Source organism: Vicia villosa, linkage group LG3, assembly GCF_029867415.1.
Source record: "Vicia villosa cultivar HV-30 ecotype Madison, WI linkage group LG3, Vvil1.0, whole genome shotgun sequence".
NCBI lineage: Eukaryota > Viridiplantae > Streptophyta > Magnoliopsida > Fabales > Fabaceae > Vicia > Vicia villosa.
The window spans coordinates 128,841,184-128,859,617 of NC_081182.1; the positions used below are offsets into that span (position 1 = coordinate 128,841,184).

General features: G+C 31.0%; 1 long non-coding RNA gene across 2 annotated transcripts; it reads left to right on the forward strand.

The window, feature by feature from the left end:
* Nucleotides 1–268: 268 nt before the first annotated feature.
* On the forward strand, nucleotides 269–1,623 carry LOC131656647 (uncharacterized). 2 transcript variants are annotated; one of them, XR_009300223.1, is made up of 3 exons: nucleotides 291–489; nucleotides 589–1,443; nucleotides 1,537–1,623. It is a non-coding gene; the product is annotated as an uncharacterized LOC131656647 (long non-coding RNA). The 2 variants fall into 2 exon arrangements; XR_009300222.1 differs by lacking the exon at nucleotides 1,537–1,623 and having other exon boundaries at nucleotides 269–489; nucleotides 589–1,006.
* Nucleotides 1,624–18,434: the final 16,811 nt, after the last annotated feature.

Below are 18,434 nucleotides of genomic sequence, written 5' to 3' on the forward strand. Positions count from 1 at the left end.
TCAAAACTAATTAACTATGCTTGACATTTAAGCTTTTCAAAACACACACTCTTTCACCTCAATTGGACCATCTTTGAAAGTTACATTTCATCCAACAATACACTCCGTTAACTTATAATACCATTTCTTGTAATAATATTTAACTTTTTTTGTTTTAATCTTTCATATGATGAAATGTTTGAACAATTTAGTAAAATTAATTAGTTTTTTTAATCTAAAATGCCTACTAAATGTGCTTAAGGGATTAATACAACACACTAATGTATTTGAAAAAAAATGAATGATCCTTTAAATTTTAAGAAGGAACTTTTATAACAATATAAAAAGCCGTAATATTTAACTGATGTAAGGAAAGTTAAAAGTTCAAAAGATATAAATTGATAAAATCATTTATCAAACACAAAGGAAAAAATATGGCAAAGATTGTGAAATTTGTTTTTATTATGATTATCTTTATTTTTCTATTTCTGGTGCCATCCAACCATGGGGGTAATCCTTTTTTTAATATTTACAATTTTATTTTTGTTAATTTGTACAAAATATTTTATCTAATGTTATCTAAACTTTTATTTTCATTTTTCAATATAGGAGTTGGTAAATGTAAAAACGATAATAGTTGTTATTTTTTCAATTATGGGTGCCTTCCACCAAGGATAATGAGGTGTTACAACAAAGTATGCACATGTGTTAAAGTGACATCTTTCTTCCATTAGTGTGAAGGAAGTACAACAATGTTTTCGAAGAATATTTTGTAAACTCTAATATAGTTATTGTATTGTCATCTCATAATTTGTTTTTTTTCTTCTCATTTCAGGATATTGTGAATAATTTTGTTTAAATTGTATTCATCTCTCTCAATTGCAAAATATCCCTATGAATTTTAATTCAAGCATGTCTCATAATCATTTCATTCTTACCTTATATTAGAATATCTTTAATAGTTTAGATGAAAATTATATCATACTATTTCTAAGCTTGTAATTTTATAGTCATATTATATTCTCAATATTTTTCTCTTTTCCAACATCAATTTATATTTCTCTTAGATTTTAATTTTTATATTGGCCTCATATGTATCGTTGACTTTGAAAAGATATAAAATATATAAAATATTCAATATAGCAAAGTAAAAGTATACTGCAATAATTGAATATTTAGTAGAAGATTTGTATATGTTTCAACAAACCATGGTTAATGTGTGACTAATATGTAATCCTTTTTTTAATGTTTACAATTTTATTTTTGTTAATTTGTACAAAATATTTTATCAAATGTTATCTAAACTTTTATTTTCATTTTTCAATATAGGAGTTGGTAAATGTAAAAACGATAATAGTTGTCATTTTTTCAATTATGGGTGCCTTCCACCAAGGATAATGAGGTGTTACAACAAAGTATGCACATGTGTTAAAGTGACATCTTTCTTCCATTAGTGTGAAGCAAGTACAACAATGTTTTCAAAGAATATTTTGTAAACTCTAATATACTTATTGTATTGTCATCTCATAATTTATTTTTTTTTTCTTCTCATTTCAGGATATTGTGCATAATTTTGTTTAAATTTTATTCATCTCTCACAATTGCAAAATATCCCTATGAATTTTAATTCAAGCATGTCTCATAATCATCTCATTCTTACCTTTTATTAGAATATCTTTAATAGTTTAGATGAAAATTATATTATACTATTTATAAGCTTGTAATTTTATAGTCATATTATATTCTCAATATTCTTCTCTTTTCCAACATCAATTTATATTTCTCTTAGATTTTAATTTTTATATTGGCCTCATAAATAAAATATTCAATACAGCAAAGTAAAAGTATACTGCAATAATTGAATATTTAGTAGAAGATTTGTATATGTTTCAACAAACCATGGTTAATATGTGACTAATATGTATCCTATTTTTAAATAAATCTTGCATAACTAAGTAGAATATGATTATGTAAGTTTGTATTTTATAAAAATATTTACTTGTTATTTAAAATGAATTTGTTTTCACTTTTTGTTATTTGTCTTCAAATTTGAATATCTTTTATATAAAATATATTGATTCTTTAAAATAATAAAAAAGGAAGCTTATCCTCTTTTCAATTCTCAAATTCAATTTAAATATTAATAACCAATTCAACATTCTTAATGTTTCCTAACAACGGAGTCTTAAGAAAAATGACATGTAAATAATTTATGTGTGTGCTTGTTTGTATTATTATATTTTTGTTGAACTTGCAACTCATCTAATTATTTTTAAGAACTGTTGTTTTTCTTATTAGTCTTATTCTTCAACAAACGTCATTCATACACTAAACACTTAATCTACAAGTTTTAAGCCAACTATGATCCATAACTATATTCCATAATACAAGTAATGCAACCTTATAAACTAGCCAGACACACTAGCACAAACTATATCCTAATTATTAGGTTTTATTAATGTTATTCACAATTAGCTTCTAATAAAGCTTATAAACAAACTACTTTCACGCCTTAGGTGCACCATTAACACTTGTTAATTCGAATAATTTTCCAATTAATTTTGAGTGGCCCTCATTTACGGATAAATAAATAATAAACTCACTTTATCACTCATCTATAGAGTAAGTTGTGTGTTATTAATCATCTATCAACGAATTAAGGGTACAAATTTCAATTATATCATAACAAACTATACGATTTGAAATAATTTTTTATTTATATATTAACTCACTTGATATCTAGCTAACTTATGAGAAACCAAAATCATCAATAATTATAGAATAGTTAAATGAAAAATAATTTTGTTTAAATTGTATTTTTCTCTCTCAATTGCAAATTGTCTCTATGAATTTTAATTCAAGCATGTCTCATAATCATTTCATTCTTACCTTTTATTAGAATATCTTTAATAGTTTAGATGACAATTATATTATACTACTTCTAAGTCTGTAATTGTATAGTTATATTATATTATCAATACTCTTCTGATCTTTTCCATCATCCATTTATATTTCTCTTTGATTTTAATTTTTATATTGGCCTCTCATATGTATCGTTCACTTTAAAAAGATATAAAATAAATAAGATATGAGAAAAAAGAGTGTAAAATATTTTCACACTGTCAATCAATCAAGGGCATATATCCAACCAAGTCACACTTTAAATTTTAAAAAATTGATATAACATGACAGAATGTTATAATTCTATTATATGATATTGTACCTTTAATCTCATAAGATATTCAATACAGCAAAGTAAAAGTATCCTGCAATAACTGCATATTTAGTAGAAGACTTGTATATGTTTCGACAAACCATGTTTAACGTGTGATTAATATGTATCCTATTTATAAATAAATCTTGCATAACTGTTGAATATGATTATGTAAGTTTGTATTTTATAAAAATATTTACTTGTTATTTAAAATGAATTTGTTTCCACTTTTTGTTATTTGTCTTCAAATTTGAATATCTTTTATATAAAATGTATTTTTTCTTTAAAATAATAAAAAAGGAAGCTTATCCTCTTTTCAATTCTCAATTTCAATTTAAATATTTATAACGAATCCAATAGTCCTTATGTTTCCAAACAACGGAGTCATAAGAAAAATGACCTTTAAATAATTTATGTGTGTGCTTGTTTGTATTATTATATTTTAGTTGAACTTGCAACTCATCTAATTATTTTTAAGAGCTATTGTTTTTCTTATTAGTCTTATTAATCTTATTCTTCAACAAACGCCATTCATACACTAAACACTTAATCTACAAGTTTTATGCCAACTATGATCCATAACTATATTCCATAAATACAAGTAATACAACAATATAAACTACCTAGACATACTAGCTCAAACTATATCCTAATTATTAGGTTTTATTAACGTTATTCATAATTAGCTTCTAATATAGCTTATAAACAAATTACTTTCACGCCTTAGGTGCACCATTAACACTTGTTTATTCAAATGATTTTCCAAATAATTTTGAGTGGCCCTCATTTACGGATAAATAAATAATAAACTCACTTTATCACGCATCTATAGAGTAAATTGTGTGTTATTAATCATCTATCAACGAATTAAGGGTACAAATTTCAATTATATCATAACAAACTATACGATTTGAAATAATTTTTTATTTATATATTAACTCACTTGATATCTAGCTAACTTATGAGAAACCAAAATCATTAATAATTATAGAATAGTTAAATGAAAAATAAACTCAATATAAAGTATGGCTAAATCTATGGCTAGATCTGTGGTTATTAGGGTTTAAGATTACTGGATGAATTATTTCAATGGAGAGGTAATTTTTCTTCCCATCTTGAAAACTTAGTTAAACTATCTTCATTCGTTGTTGTTCAAATCTAATACACGGCGACCCACTAGGGTGTGACTTATAACTGATTTGGTTTGGGATAATTTTAGGGGAGAACACATTTTTGTAGAAGCTGTGTGTAATATTAAATAGGTGGGTGTGATTTCAATTTTCAAAGTTAATAGATAATGATAGATGGTCGTGATTGTGATTAGAGTTTGAAGTAATGTTCTATGAAGCGAGAACTTGCATATAAGGTTTGATGGAGAGGGGGGTTATTGAGAAAGACAAAGACAAATAGATCGAATTTTCACTTTAGATTTAGAAATAAAATTAAAAATTATCCTGCATCGATTTTAACAAAGGATGATATAACATATTTATAACTACTAATCTAGATGTAGTAACATAGTTTCCATTAAAATCTATTTCTTCTTTTTTATTATATCCTTTTGCAAAGAGTTTGGCACTATTTTTAAAAATAGTGTCATCTTTTTCCATCTTGATGCGAAAGATCTATCGGATACCAATCACTATATTAACTTAAGCTTTAGGAACGAGTACTACTATAGAAATACATTTAACCTCGGTTAGATATGAGGTATAACCTCAGTTTAACTACCGAGGTAACGAATGACGTCATAAAAAGTGTGACACTTTACCTTTCAGTTTTAAATCCCTTAAGAGAAAAAGATTGCACTTGAAATGGGTTTGACCCCTGACAACTGCGAAATTCGTTTTATTTAAAGGCACAACTTCACCTCTCGCTTAATAGAATTACTGAGGATATTATTTTACATTAATTTTGTTTCAATCTACAAATAAAAATATATATCAAATTTTGTATTTAATTCATAATCATCATTGCAATTGAAGATCAAATGTTGTATCCACGTTTCATTAAATTTCGCAAAAAATCAAATGTTGGATATTGCATGCATATGTTTCTCATATAAAACATAAAATGGTTAAATAAAAATAAGTATCCAGTTATACGATAAGAGATTATGTATGAAAAACAACCTTAAACCAAAATATTTTTCTGCTTTCGTAATCCATCTTAAAGAACTTTTCCAAGCTTATTTAAGCTTCAATATTTTCATGACAAATGCTTTCATTATCAATGATTTCTATTCATAATGTTTGTGATTCAGAAATATAATATGGTGTTAGCCTTATAAATAATTGTTTTTTAAGTCTCATAAAGTTCATTAATGTTTCTTGTGGATTAATGTGGTGGCAATGTCTTGAGCATTGATAATTACTAAATAGACAACAAAGAATTGTTTAAGGGTGGCAAAGAAAATCAATAAAAACACTTACTTTTGCTTTCGATTATGACGGAAAACCTAGGTAATTTTTTTTCATATTAAACAAAAAGCTAGGTACCTTTACTCTCAGTTACTAAAAATACCGAGGTAATAGATTACTTCTATTGCCAAGGAAATGGTGAATGGAAAAAATTGAAGAAATATGTGTTGTTTCTTTTTTCAATTTTTTACCATTAACTGATTTCTTTGTGTGTTGCAATAATCATACAAATGACTATATTCTAAATAATATTGCAGTATGATTAAGAATAATTTCTCAACATTGTGTGTAACACGCGAAAATTTAATTAGAATTTATTATAATTTTATTAGAACTTTAATTATTTAAAAATGGTACAGAAAGTTGGGGAGAGAGCCGTCAACAAGGTGATAGGAACACCATCAGAGCGTTACTAACGAGCTCCTTTGCCTAAGCGTCAACGATAACAGGCGGGATAATTGGGTTTGGCAACGAGTTTGGGAGAGAGTCGTCATGTCTGGAAGGCTAACTGTCAGCCCTTGTGTTGACCTATTTTGGTCATTTGACTCGATTTTTCAAGTAGTTTCTAGTGTTTCCAACTATTTGCTATTGTTTGCTACTGTTTGATTAGTAGGGATGAGAAAATTATATATTTTTAATTATTATTTTTAGTTTATTGTGAATGTGTCATGAAGAGGAAAACTGTTGAAGTTGAGATGTTTCAGTTCGACGGAACCCTTGATGTAGCCTTACAATGGAGATGAGTATTAGTGTTGTGTTATAGGTTCGAGAGGAACCATTGATGAGTATTGAAGTTGGAGTTGGAGACGAGAATGGCATATCTTTGTGTAGCATTCATGCATCGTGTATCTTGGAGATATGAAGGACTTCGGTCCAATGACGAGTAAAACTTTAGTCTAGTAACGAGTAGTACTTCGGTCTAGTGACGAGTAAGAGTTTGGTCCAATGATGAGTTGGATAAATCGGTAACACACCTCTGATATCAAATAGATTGGTACCACGTGCATTGGAGTATAGGAGATGAATACATTGCATACAAATTAAACACTGAATTTGAGAGAGTAAATAAAACAATATATAGTACTAGAAGAGGTAACTTATGCAATTTATAAGAGGCAAAAGACATAAATTTTACCATTTTAAGAGGGTGTTTAAATTTTTTTAACAGGAGTAAAACGAATTTCGCTTATATTACCGGCTATATGGTATATATAATCTTTTTTTATTATAATTTTTCATTTAATTTAAGGAAAACTTGTAAACTAGAATTCAAATATGTCTTTATTTCCCTTTTAGATTACTTTTATAATAATTTATTCGTTTAATTTGATATTCCAATCCTTCAAAAGATGGACATATCTTTTAAATAAATATTTTAAATATTTAAATATGTAAATAAAATGTTTAAACATCCCCTTCTATTAAACTAAATATACTTTCTTACCGATCATAACCTTTTCATGTAAAATGTTCAAACATTCCTTTCTATTAATCCAAATATACTTTTCTTTTTATAATCAAAGGGAAACAGTACACATAAAAAACAATTAAAAAAAACGGAAACAACTAAGGCTATTTAAAAGAACTGCCGAACCGAATCGAACTGGAGTTAAATTAACTAAACCATTATTAATGGTTAGTGAACCAAACTTATATTTTATTAATGGTTCTAGAACCGAACCGATAAGCGATTAACCACTTTGAATTTAATTCCGAACTGAACCGTTAAAATTTTAGTTTCAAAATTTTAACTTCTAAGAACTTCAAACACTCAACCCCGAAATAGCTTTTGAACTATGGAAACTTTGAAGAACAACTGAAAAATGGTGAAGATCCCTAAACCCTCAAATTGGTGAAGAACCTTAAACCCCCAAATTGATGTTTTATAGAGTGATGTTATAGTACCTAATAGCATACCAAAATCATTTTTTTATCAGTTATGAATAATTGATTCTTTAAACCTGCTTCTTAGACAGCAAGTTCATAGAGCCTGAATATATTCATTATAAGCATTGATGCCTATCTTTTTAATTAGGTATATAATTTATGGTTGTTTTTAGTGTGACTCAAACATTTCTCTTCTTCAATAAGTTATACTGTCGAGTTCATCAAATCGACGTGGTAGACCTTCATAGAATTAACCTTCTCAAATTAATTAACTATACAGTAAAATACTGCTTGCTGTATGTTTTAAATGAATATGATCTTTATGTCTAGAGATCGTTTCTCCTTTGAGGAACATTCCTTAAAAGTTGTGTACCTTAGCTTATACAATCAAAAAATTTAATCTGATAAGACTCATACTGTATGCTCATGCTATTGACAACAAGTGAATAATCTGTCTTTGTTAAATGCTACTTGTAGAGAATAGTTTTATTATTATCAAAACAACTTATAACATTTTTTATAAGTATTTTTTGCTTATTTTTATAAGTTCTTTAAGATAGTTTATGAGAACAACTTATAACACATATAAAAACCATTTAAATTTATTTTATTATTTGCTATAAAAATGGCTTATACAAGCTTATTCATAAGTGCTTATTTTTATAAGCACTTGTGCTATAAGCTGTTTATCCAAACAACCCTAAATATTGTAAAAGTTGGCTAATTTGTGATTTTCTTAATGAGTTTTGCAATTTTGAATTAATTTGGATTTTGATTATGAATGTAAATTAAAAAAAAAAATTAAGTTAAAAATTATGTATAATAGTATGTTAAGAAAGTGTATAAAAAAACGCTAAAACTAAATTTAAATAGATTTTTTATTAAAAAAATTTAAAAGTAGGTATAACGGTTCGGTTCTTTAGTAAATGGTTTGGTTTGAAAAAATTATCTTCTAATGGTTTGGTATAGTTCAGAATTCCGAACCGTTATGCCAAACCAAAACTTTTGGTTCATTTCGGTTCTAAAAAGATTGAAACGGTTCAGTTCGATTCGAATGTATCTATATAATGGTTCAGTTCAGTTCGGTTCAGTTTTCTGACAGAACCGAACCATGAACAACCCTAGAAACAACAATCCGACCATAACGGATTAGATCCTAACTTATTAAATAAAATGAATCATTCTAAAGCTAAGAGCTTATTCATACCCACCCCTCAAACCCACCCCCTCAAAGTTGACCAACATATTTCTTTTAAATAGAATAAGGTCTAGACACGTCCAAACAGACCAACAAAAGGCTAGCCCAACTAACCATCAAATGTCAATCACTAAAATAGATTTACTAGACTTCCGCTAGCAATTCTTTTTATTTTTAAATAAGCAATTGATTATAAGATATCGCACTAGGGGTGCAACCCTTTCAATAAGAAAACACAAAAAAGTGTTGGGACAATGTAATGGTAATTTATACCAATCGTAAAGATTAGTCCTAAAGATGTTTCCCTATTACAAACCCATCTCATAGAATAAAACAAAATATTTGAAATCACCATATCAAAGCTAATAGAAGCGTTATCGAAAAGAAGCAGTTATAACTTTTTATGTTATCTTAAGGGAATATTGATCAACTTGATGAAGTCCTAAATTATTATTAACTATAACTTCAAGGTAAGATTTGAAACAATCAAAACTAATTAACTATGCTTGACATTTAACCTTTTCAAAACACACACTCTTTCACCTCAATTGGACCATCTTTGAAAGTTACATTTCATCCAACAATACACTCCGTTAACTTATAATACCATTTCTTGTAATAATATTTAACTTTTTTTTGTTTTAATCTTTCATGTGATGAAATGTTAGAACTATTTAGTAAAATTAATTAGTTTTTTTCATCTAAAATGCCTACTAAATGTGCTTAAGGGATAAATACAACACACTAATGTATTTGAAAAAAAATTAATGATCCTTTAAATTTTAAGAAGGAACTTTTATAAGAAGGAACTATATAAAAAACCGTAATATTTAATTGATGTAAGGAAAGTTAAAACTTCAAAAGATATAAATTGATAAAATCATTTATCAAACACAAAGGAAAAAATATGGCAGAGATTGTGAAATTTGTTTTAATTATGATTATCTTTATTTTTCTATTTCTAGTGCCATCCAACCATGGGGGTAATCCTTTTTTTAATGTTTACAATTTTATTTTTGTTAATTTGTACAAAATATTTTATCAAATGTTATCTAAACTTTTATTTTCATTTTTCAATATAGGAGTTGGTAAATGTAAAAACGATAATAGTTGTTATTTTTTCAATTATGGGTGCCTTCCACCAAGGATAATGAGGTGTTACAACAAAGTATGCACATGTGTTAAAGTGACCTCTTTCTTCCATTAGTGTGAAGCAAGTACAACAATATTTTCGAAGAATATTTTGTAAACTCTAATATAGTTATTGTATTGTCATCTCATAAAATGTGTTTTTTCTTCTCATTTCAGGATATTATGAATAATTTTGTTTAAATTGTATTCATCTCTCTCAATTGCAAAATATCCCTATGAATTTTAATTCAAGCATGTCTCATAATCATTTCATTCTTACATTATATTAGAATATCTTTAATAGTTTAGATGAAAATTATATCATACTATTTCTAAGCTTGTAATTTTATAGTCATATTATATTCTCAATATTTTTCTCTTTTCCAACATCAATTTATATTTCTCTTAGATTTTATTTTTTATTTTGGCCTCATATGTATCGTTCACTCTGAAAAGATATAAAATAAATAAAATATTCAATACAACAAAGTAAAAGTATACTGCAATAATTGAATATTTAGTAGAAGATTTGTATATGTTTCAACAAACCATGGTTAATGTGTGACTAATATGTATCCTATTTTTAAATAAATCTTGCATAACTAAGTAGAATATGATTACGTAAGTTTGTATTTTATAAAAATATTTACTTGTTATTTAAAATGAATTTGTTTCCACTTTTTGTTATTTGTCTTCAAATTTGAATATCTTTTATATAAAATATATTGATGCTTTAAAATAATAAAAAAGGAAGCTTATCCTCTTTTCAATTCTCAAATTCAATTTAAATATTAATAACCAATCCAACAGTCTTAATGTTTCCTAACAACAGAGTCATAAGAAAAATGTTATGTAAATAATTTATGTGTGTGCTTGTTTGTATTATTATATGTTTGTTGAACTTGCAACTCATCTAATTATTTTTAAGAGCTGTTGTTTTTCTTATTAGTCTTATTCTTCAACAAATGCCATTCATACACTGAACACTTAATCTACAAGTTTTAAGCCAACTATGATCCATAACTATATTCCATAATATAAGTAATGCAACAATATAAACTAGCCAGACACACTAGCACAAACTATATCCTAATTATTAGGTTTTATTAACGTTATTTACAATTAGCTTCTAATAAAGCTTATAAACAAACTACTTTCACGCCTTAGGTGCACCATTAACAATTGTTAATTCGAATAATTTTCCAATTAATTTTGAGTGGCCCTCATTTACGGATAAATAAATAATAAACTCACTTTATCACTCACTCTATAGAGTAAATTGTGTGTTATTAATCATCTATCAATGAATTAAGGGTACGAATTTCAATTATATCATAACAAATATTGAAGATAAAGATTGGTAAACATCTTGAATCTTTGATTCAGTTACAATGATGATTATTATTTTACACTCTGTGTAAAAGAGAATATTCAAGCTATTGGATAATGTAACAGTGAAGTGCTAACATATCTAACTAACTAACACCACTTGGGCTTAACAAAAATACAGTAAAATGGGCCTGAAGATAAAACCGTAATGGGCCTGAAGAGAGTTGGTTAACTCAGTTACCCAACCTCTTAATAAACTACTCTAACACCCCCCCACAAACTGGAGTGAAGTGAGTAGCATCAAGAACGTTCAGTTTGCATCGTAATTCATGAAATGCTGTTGTGCCCAATAGTTTGGTGAGAGTATCAGCAATTTGCATAGCAGCTGGGACATGTTGAATCTTCATAGTGCCAGCCACGACTCGTTCTCGAACAAAATGAATGTCCAGTTCAATGTGCTTTGTACGCGCATGAAGAACCGGATTGTGTGAGACCATAACGGCACTAAGGTTATCACAAAGCAACGTATGAGTATGAAACTGTATTTTGAGCTCAGAGAGAAATGACTCAAGCCACAAAAGTTTAGAAGTAGAGTGTGCTAAAGCTCGGTACTCAGCTTTTGTGTTGGACCTAGCAACCAGAGTTTGCTTTTTAGAACTCCAAGCAACAAGATTGGGACCAAAATAGATACAGGAACCATAAGTGGATTGTCTATCGTCTGGAACGCTTGCCCTATCAGAATCACTATACGCACGCAGTGAGAATTTTGGAGCAGAGGAAGTAGGAGATAATAACAAGCCATACCTTGATGTGCCACTAAGATAACAGAGTAACATGCGAACAACAACCCAATGAGTATCCAGAGGTCTTCCATAAACTGACAAGCTTTGTTCACACTGTATGCAATGTCTGGTCTTGTTAAGGTAACATATCGGAGAGCACCCATAATGGATCTTTAAAAATGTGCATCAGCCATGTCATTAGTACCATGTTTACTGAGTTTACATGTGCTAAGAATAGGGGTAGGGACACCATTAGCAGCTGTCATTTGTGCCTTTGCAAGGAGATCATGGATGTACTTGGATTGTGTTAGGAGCATAGAGCCATCACTGCAGAAGAGCACTTCAATACCAAGAAAATACTTGGGTTTTCCAAGTTTCTTTAAAGTAAAGGTACTCTGAAGCTTGTTGATCAAATCATGAATCAAAGCTGAGCTTGAACCTGTAATCAGTATATCATCTACATAGACCAGAGCATAGAGAGTGATATCTTGCTTGGAATAAACAAAGAGAGAATTGTCACATTTGGAAGGAGAAAACCAAAGTGAATTAAAGCTTGAGTTAGCTTTTCATACCAGGCACGTGGTGCTTGTTTAAGCCCATATATAGCCTTGTTCAGTTTGCATACCAAGTGTTTATCACTGCCAACAAAGCCTAGAGGTTGTACCATGTAAACATCCTCATGTAAAGTTCCATTCAGAAACGCATTATTAATATCAATCTGCTGAATATCCCAATGGTAAGTGATAGCAAGAGTTAGTATAACTCTAATGGTAGTAGGTTTTACTACAGGTGAGAAGGTCTCAGTGTAATCAAAGCCATGTTCCTGATGAAAACCTTTGGCAACCAACCTGGCTTTATGTTTTAAAAGGGAGCCATCAGCATTTTCTTTAAGTTTAAACACCAACCTGCAACCTACAACTGTTCTTCCAGAAGGCAGATTAGTTAGTGTCCAAGTATTGTTGGTTTGTAAGGCATGGAACTCATCTTGCATAGCCTTCAACAATTTACGTTTGGAAAGAGCTTGTTTGACACTAGTTGGTTCAGACTCAGTATGAACAAGAAGTGCTTTTGGTTTGGAATGCCCTGTTTTGGCTCGAGTGAGCATATGGTGATCAATTTCAACAAGTGGCACCAAAGTTCTACTTGAAACAATAGAAGGAGAAATGGAAGATTTAGAGACAAGAACGGAGGAAGAGAACTCTTTGCTAATTTCAGAGGTAGATATAGATTTGGCATTAAGGGCATTAGGACTAGCAGTGCTGGAATCAGTTTTATTATGTAGACTGGTTGCACCTTGGGGTGATATAGCACTAGTAATATCCTCAGGATATTGAGGTACCTCTGGTACATAGGGACTGGTGCTGTGAGCCATAAGATTAGTATGGTTAGAAGGACTAACACTGTGTCTATTATCTAAACGTTCTGGGACAGTCTCAAGATAGTTGTCAATGCCATGATTTGAGGAGGCTGAATGAGCTTTAGGAGAGGTACAGTTATTTGTAGACCTAGAAATAGTATTAGATGCAGGCTGACTAGGTATCAGACTCGAGTTGGACTGGATAAGGACATGACCTGAACTTGGACCATCATTAATATGATGTAGGACCTGTTGAACAGGGGTATCAGGGATCACTAAGTGATCCATTTGTGTGTCCCTATTGTGTTGTGGTAAATTTGACTCTTTTGAGGGTACAATGGTGGATCCTTTTGAAAATGAGATGGATGATGTTTCCTTAGGACAGACAGAAAACTTTGCTCAGTTATCACAACTGTTGGCAGGTAAAAGTTTGGAAAAAGGAAAGTCATGTTCATTGAAGGTGACATCCTTAGAAATAAAATTTTTGCCTTCTTTACTAAGACATTTGAACCCCTTGTGTTGTGATGACAGTCCCAGATAAACACATTGCTGACTTCTCAACTCAAACTTATGTTTGTTAAAAGGCCTAAGAAATGGAAAGCATGGGCATCCAAAGACACGAAGAACTTTATAATCTGGTTGCTTGTTATACAAGGCTTGATAGGGAGAGCTGGCTGTAGGTAATGCAGATGTAGGGATCCTATTTATGATATGAACAGTAGTAGAAAAGCTATGCTCCCAATATATTAGAGGTATTGATGCATGAGCTAGGATAGTAAGACCCATTTCAACAACGTGCCTATGTTTTCTCTCAACAGATACATTTTGGTGGGATGTGTGAGGGCAGGTTAATCTATGTGAGATACCTAGTTCAGTAAAGTATTTTGTGAAAGGTCTGAATTCTCCACCAAAATCTGATTGAACAGACTTGATTTTGACATTAAATCGAGTTAGCACAAATTGATGAAATAGTTTAAAGGCATGTAAAGCTTCTGACTTTTGTTTTAGGAAGTACAACCATGTGTATCTTGTGTGTGCATCAACAAATGCAATGTAATATCTATAGCCAGAAATAGATGGATCAGGGGTAGGTCCCCACAAATTAGTATAAATCATGTCAAATGCTTTAGGATAGACAGAATTGGTAAGAGGAGAATGCAGCCTATGAGCTTTGCCAATATGACAAGAATTGCAAAAATCAGACCTTGTTTTATTAGAAACAGCAATGTTACACAACTTTAGTATAGAAGCAACTGAATTGAAATTAGTATGGCCTAATCTGTGGTGCCATATAGTACTTGTAGCGGGGAAAATCTGATATCGAAGCCATGAGATTGACTCGAATCAATATTTCGTTTGAAATCGCCACCGCGCTTTATTTTTTCAAAGGAAAAGGGAATAGAACGAAAAACCCAAAGTTTTGTTTTTTAAAACAAGAAAGAGATCTCAGGTACGGGTGTTGATTATATAAGGGGAAGGTTTTAAGCACCCCTCATATCTGTGGTACTCCACAGGAACCTTTTTGAAAATCTGTGTCGTGTGTGCTAAAAAAGGGTTTGTTTTATTTTTGAAATAAGCTCGGCAAGACGTTAAGCCTTGGGCCTACATACCTCCTCGGTGCAATGGAGAAGTCAGAGCTAATGTAGTTCCACTTTTTTGGGAAAACATTTTTAAAACGAATAAACACTTTATCGTCGTTGGAGAGAACTACTCAGCCATTGATCTTGAGCATGAGAACAAACGAGTTCTTTGCATCGCTAATGAAAGAAGGGCTCCAACTCGGATAAAATCGACGAGTATGCCACTAGCTCTCTCACGCGGAAAAGATCTCATTATATCAATCAATTTCAAAATTGTGGGGTATAACCACTCGTTTCGACAATTAACGGTGTCTAAACTTTTGAAGAAAAGCCACTAAGGGCAAAACATATATTTTTGAGGAAAGGTTTTGAAAAGATTGCAAACATAAGAAGGTTTTTGAAAAAGGGAGAAGATTTTGAAAATTTAAGAATGGGAGGAGATGAAGAGGCTATCCTATTGCGTAAAATAAAAGCTAAGGAAAGAAACGGTCTAACCGAAATAAGAAGCCAACACTTGACATTGTGAGTCAAGGTAGATTTCCCATCCTTTGGAATATCAAATACTAAACCAACATTATCACTTGGGGATCCAGATGAATTTATTATCTTAGCACCACTTTGCATTAAGCACATTAAAATTTTGACAAAAATCGGGCAGAGTAACGGCTGTTTTCGGGTAAAATCCTTATCTCAATGCCTTGGAATTAACCATCAAGGGCTTTCAAGGAAATACCTGCACATACAAACAGACAACAATCCAATGCCAGACAGACAGAATAACAGCAGAGAAACAACAGAGTAAGGGTCCAGAGGCACTAAGTCCATAAGTCCGAATCTCCAAAATGCTAAGGATAGTAACCAATAGTCCAAAGAGAGCCTTATGTGTTTTTTAGATTTTTGGTTGTTTATTAGTGTTTTAGCATAAAAGTAAAGTATGGTCCAAGTGGACAAAAGAAAAATAGCGGAAGCATAAACATATGTCCAAGTGGACAAAGAGAAAATAGCGGAATTGTAAACGTCCAAATGGACAAAGAGAAAATGGCGGAATGTAAATATGATGAAATGATAAAATAAAGCGATAAAGCGAGAAATATAAAGAGCGGTATAATAAATGGCGGAAATTAAAGTTAGTTGTTACATGTTAAAGATAACCATCTTGAAACTTGTCAAGTATGTTATCAAAGTTGGTAATGAAGATCGATGGTGAGTGAATGATGTACTCGGATTTAAATTCAATGGAGGTTTATCAGAAGCTTGATAAAAATCATAGCGACTACACGATAAATACCTCCACAAGTCTTAAATCACCGCATACAATTCTCTTCCATATTTGATATTTTTGATTCAGGACACGAAATATTGCGCTATGTTAAGCAGATCGCCAAGTGATTTATGTAGAAATCACCCTACAACAAGGCCGGTCAAAACTTTATGTGCTAATGCATGCGAGAGAAATGATATGTAGATCATTCTCCGAAAGCAATACCGCACGAAAAGAAAATAGGTAACGATCTAGTCTTTACTAAGAATCCATAAGAATTCTCAAAGTATTAAGACTTTCATCGATCAAAAGAAAAAAAGGAGAAGAAGAAGATAAAATGCATAAAGTAAAATCAACTCACACTATCATTAATATCATTCATCTAATATTATGGATTTGGTCCTTTCAAACCTATCAACATCCTAGATCCAATGATATTAATGAAGTGGAGGAAGTAGGAAGCCAAAACAAGCATAAAAAAGGCAAAAAACCACATTCTGCCAGCAGGAAATCGATTTCATGCAGGGGAAATCAATTTCCATAGTGCAGTTTTCAAAAAAAACAGGTTACGTTCAGCAGGAAATCGATTTCAGACTTAAGGAAATCGATTTCCTCAGTGTAAATTTCAGCAAAAACAGCATTTAAAGGCATGAAACTTGGCTTGAACAAACATACAAACACTTTATGATCACACATCAACTTGAGCACGAATTTTCCATCAAATTACTATCAATTAGCACCAATATAGCATCAAAGATGCATCACACACAAGCACAAAAGAATTACATTATGATAGATGAAAAAAGATGATGAAAATTACCAAATCTTGAACAAAACTTAGATCTACATCAAGAATCACCAACACAAATCTTGATCTCTCAACAATTGAAGAAAAAAAAGAGTGAAATGGATGGTGGCTTAGCTCAAAGTTTGTGAGGTTCAAGATGTGACTCACAAACTTTATGAAAGAACAAAGAGCTTTGGTGAATTTGGTAGGGATGAGGAGAGAAATTGCAAGAGGTTTTTTGGCTCTCAAAGCTTGAGAAATGAAAGAGTAGAGGGCTCTATTTATAGGATGAGAGCAAGAGTAGTGGTAGTTTGGTCTTTTTGTGTTTGGTAATTAGCTTGTGTTTAATTGGTAATTGAAGTGGCATTTAAATGGTAAGAAATGGTAAAATGAGGTTTAAGGTGGTTTAATGAAGGGGTTAATTTTGATGAGGTGGAAAATTGGTAAAATGATCAAAGAAAAATGTGCCAAAATGATGTCAAGCTTCCCTCCTTATACTTTTTGAATTTCGCCTTAAGGAAATCGATTTCCCCAGGAGTGAAATCGATTTCACTCTGTTCTAGAAGAGAAATTGGCGCAAAATACACTAGGGAAATCGATTTACCCAGGAGGGAAATCGATTTCATGCTGTCCAGAATGTGATTTTGTTGAAGATTGCTGCAGGGAAATCGATTTACCCAGTAGGGAAATCGATTTCATCAGTCAAAAATGTGAAAAATGCCTTGTTTATTGCATGTCTTGGCTTGGTACCTACAAAACAAAAGCCTACAAAGAAACAAAGCAATATTTTTGGTATTTGGGTTAGTATAATATGCATACAAGATAAACAATCATTGGTGCTTGATGATCCCTCTTATTGATGAGGTGAGTGCAACACCATAAACAAAACTTCCAAGTGAAGCTCTTGATTAGTGATTGAGATATGAATGATATAGGATCTTAGGGTCAAAAATTGGGTATGACAGATGCCCCTATTTAAGTTTCTTCGATTTGGAGATACGATGATTGGAAATCTTCGTTTTTGACGAAATCGAAGAGACTTAAATATATAAAACACAATTTTTGATCCTAAGATGCAATGCAATGTTAATGAATGCATGTGATGATAATAAAACATGACAACACTGGGGAGTAACAAGTGATCCACTGGGGAAAACAAAGGTCTTGCTATAACTCCGCTGGGGAAACGAACATCTTGCGAGTAGAAACTCCACTGGGGAAGGCAAGACTTTGTCGGAGAGACGGAACTTTGGTGGAGAAAGAAACTTCTCTGGGGAAAACACTTCGCGTCAGAGAGGTTATAGCATCCTCTTTCACTGGGGATGAGAAAAGGGGATCATCCTCTTTCACTGGGGATGAGAAAGTATGCATCAGAAGCCCAATCTTCTGTTAACAGAAATCACACCATCGTACTACTGATAATATGAAGAGATGTACCGCAGTACCATTGACGATGAAAGAGATGTACCGCCGTACCACTGACAATAACGCATACCAACGTTCCACTGA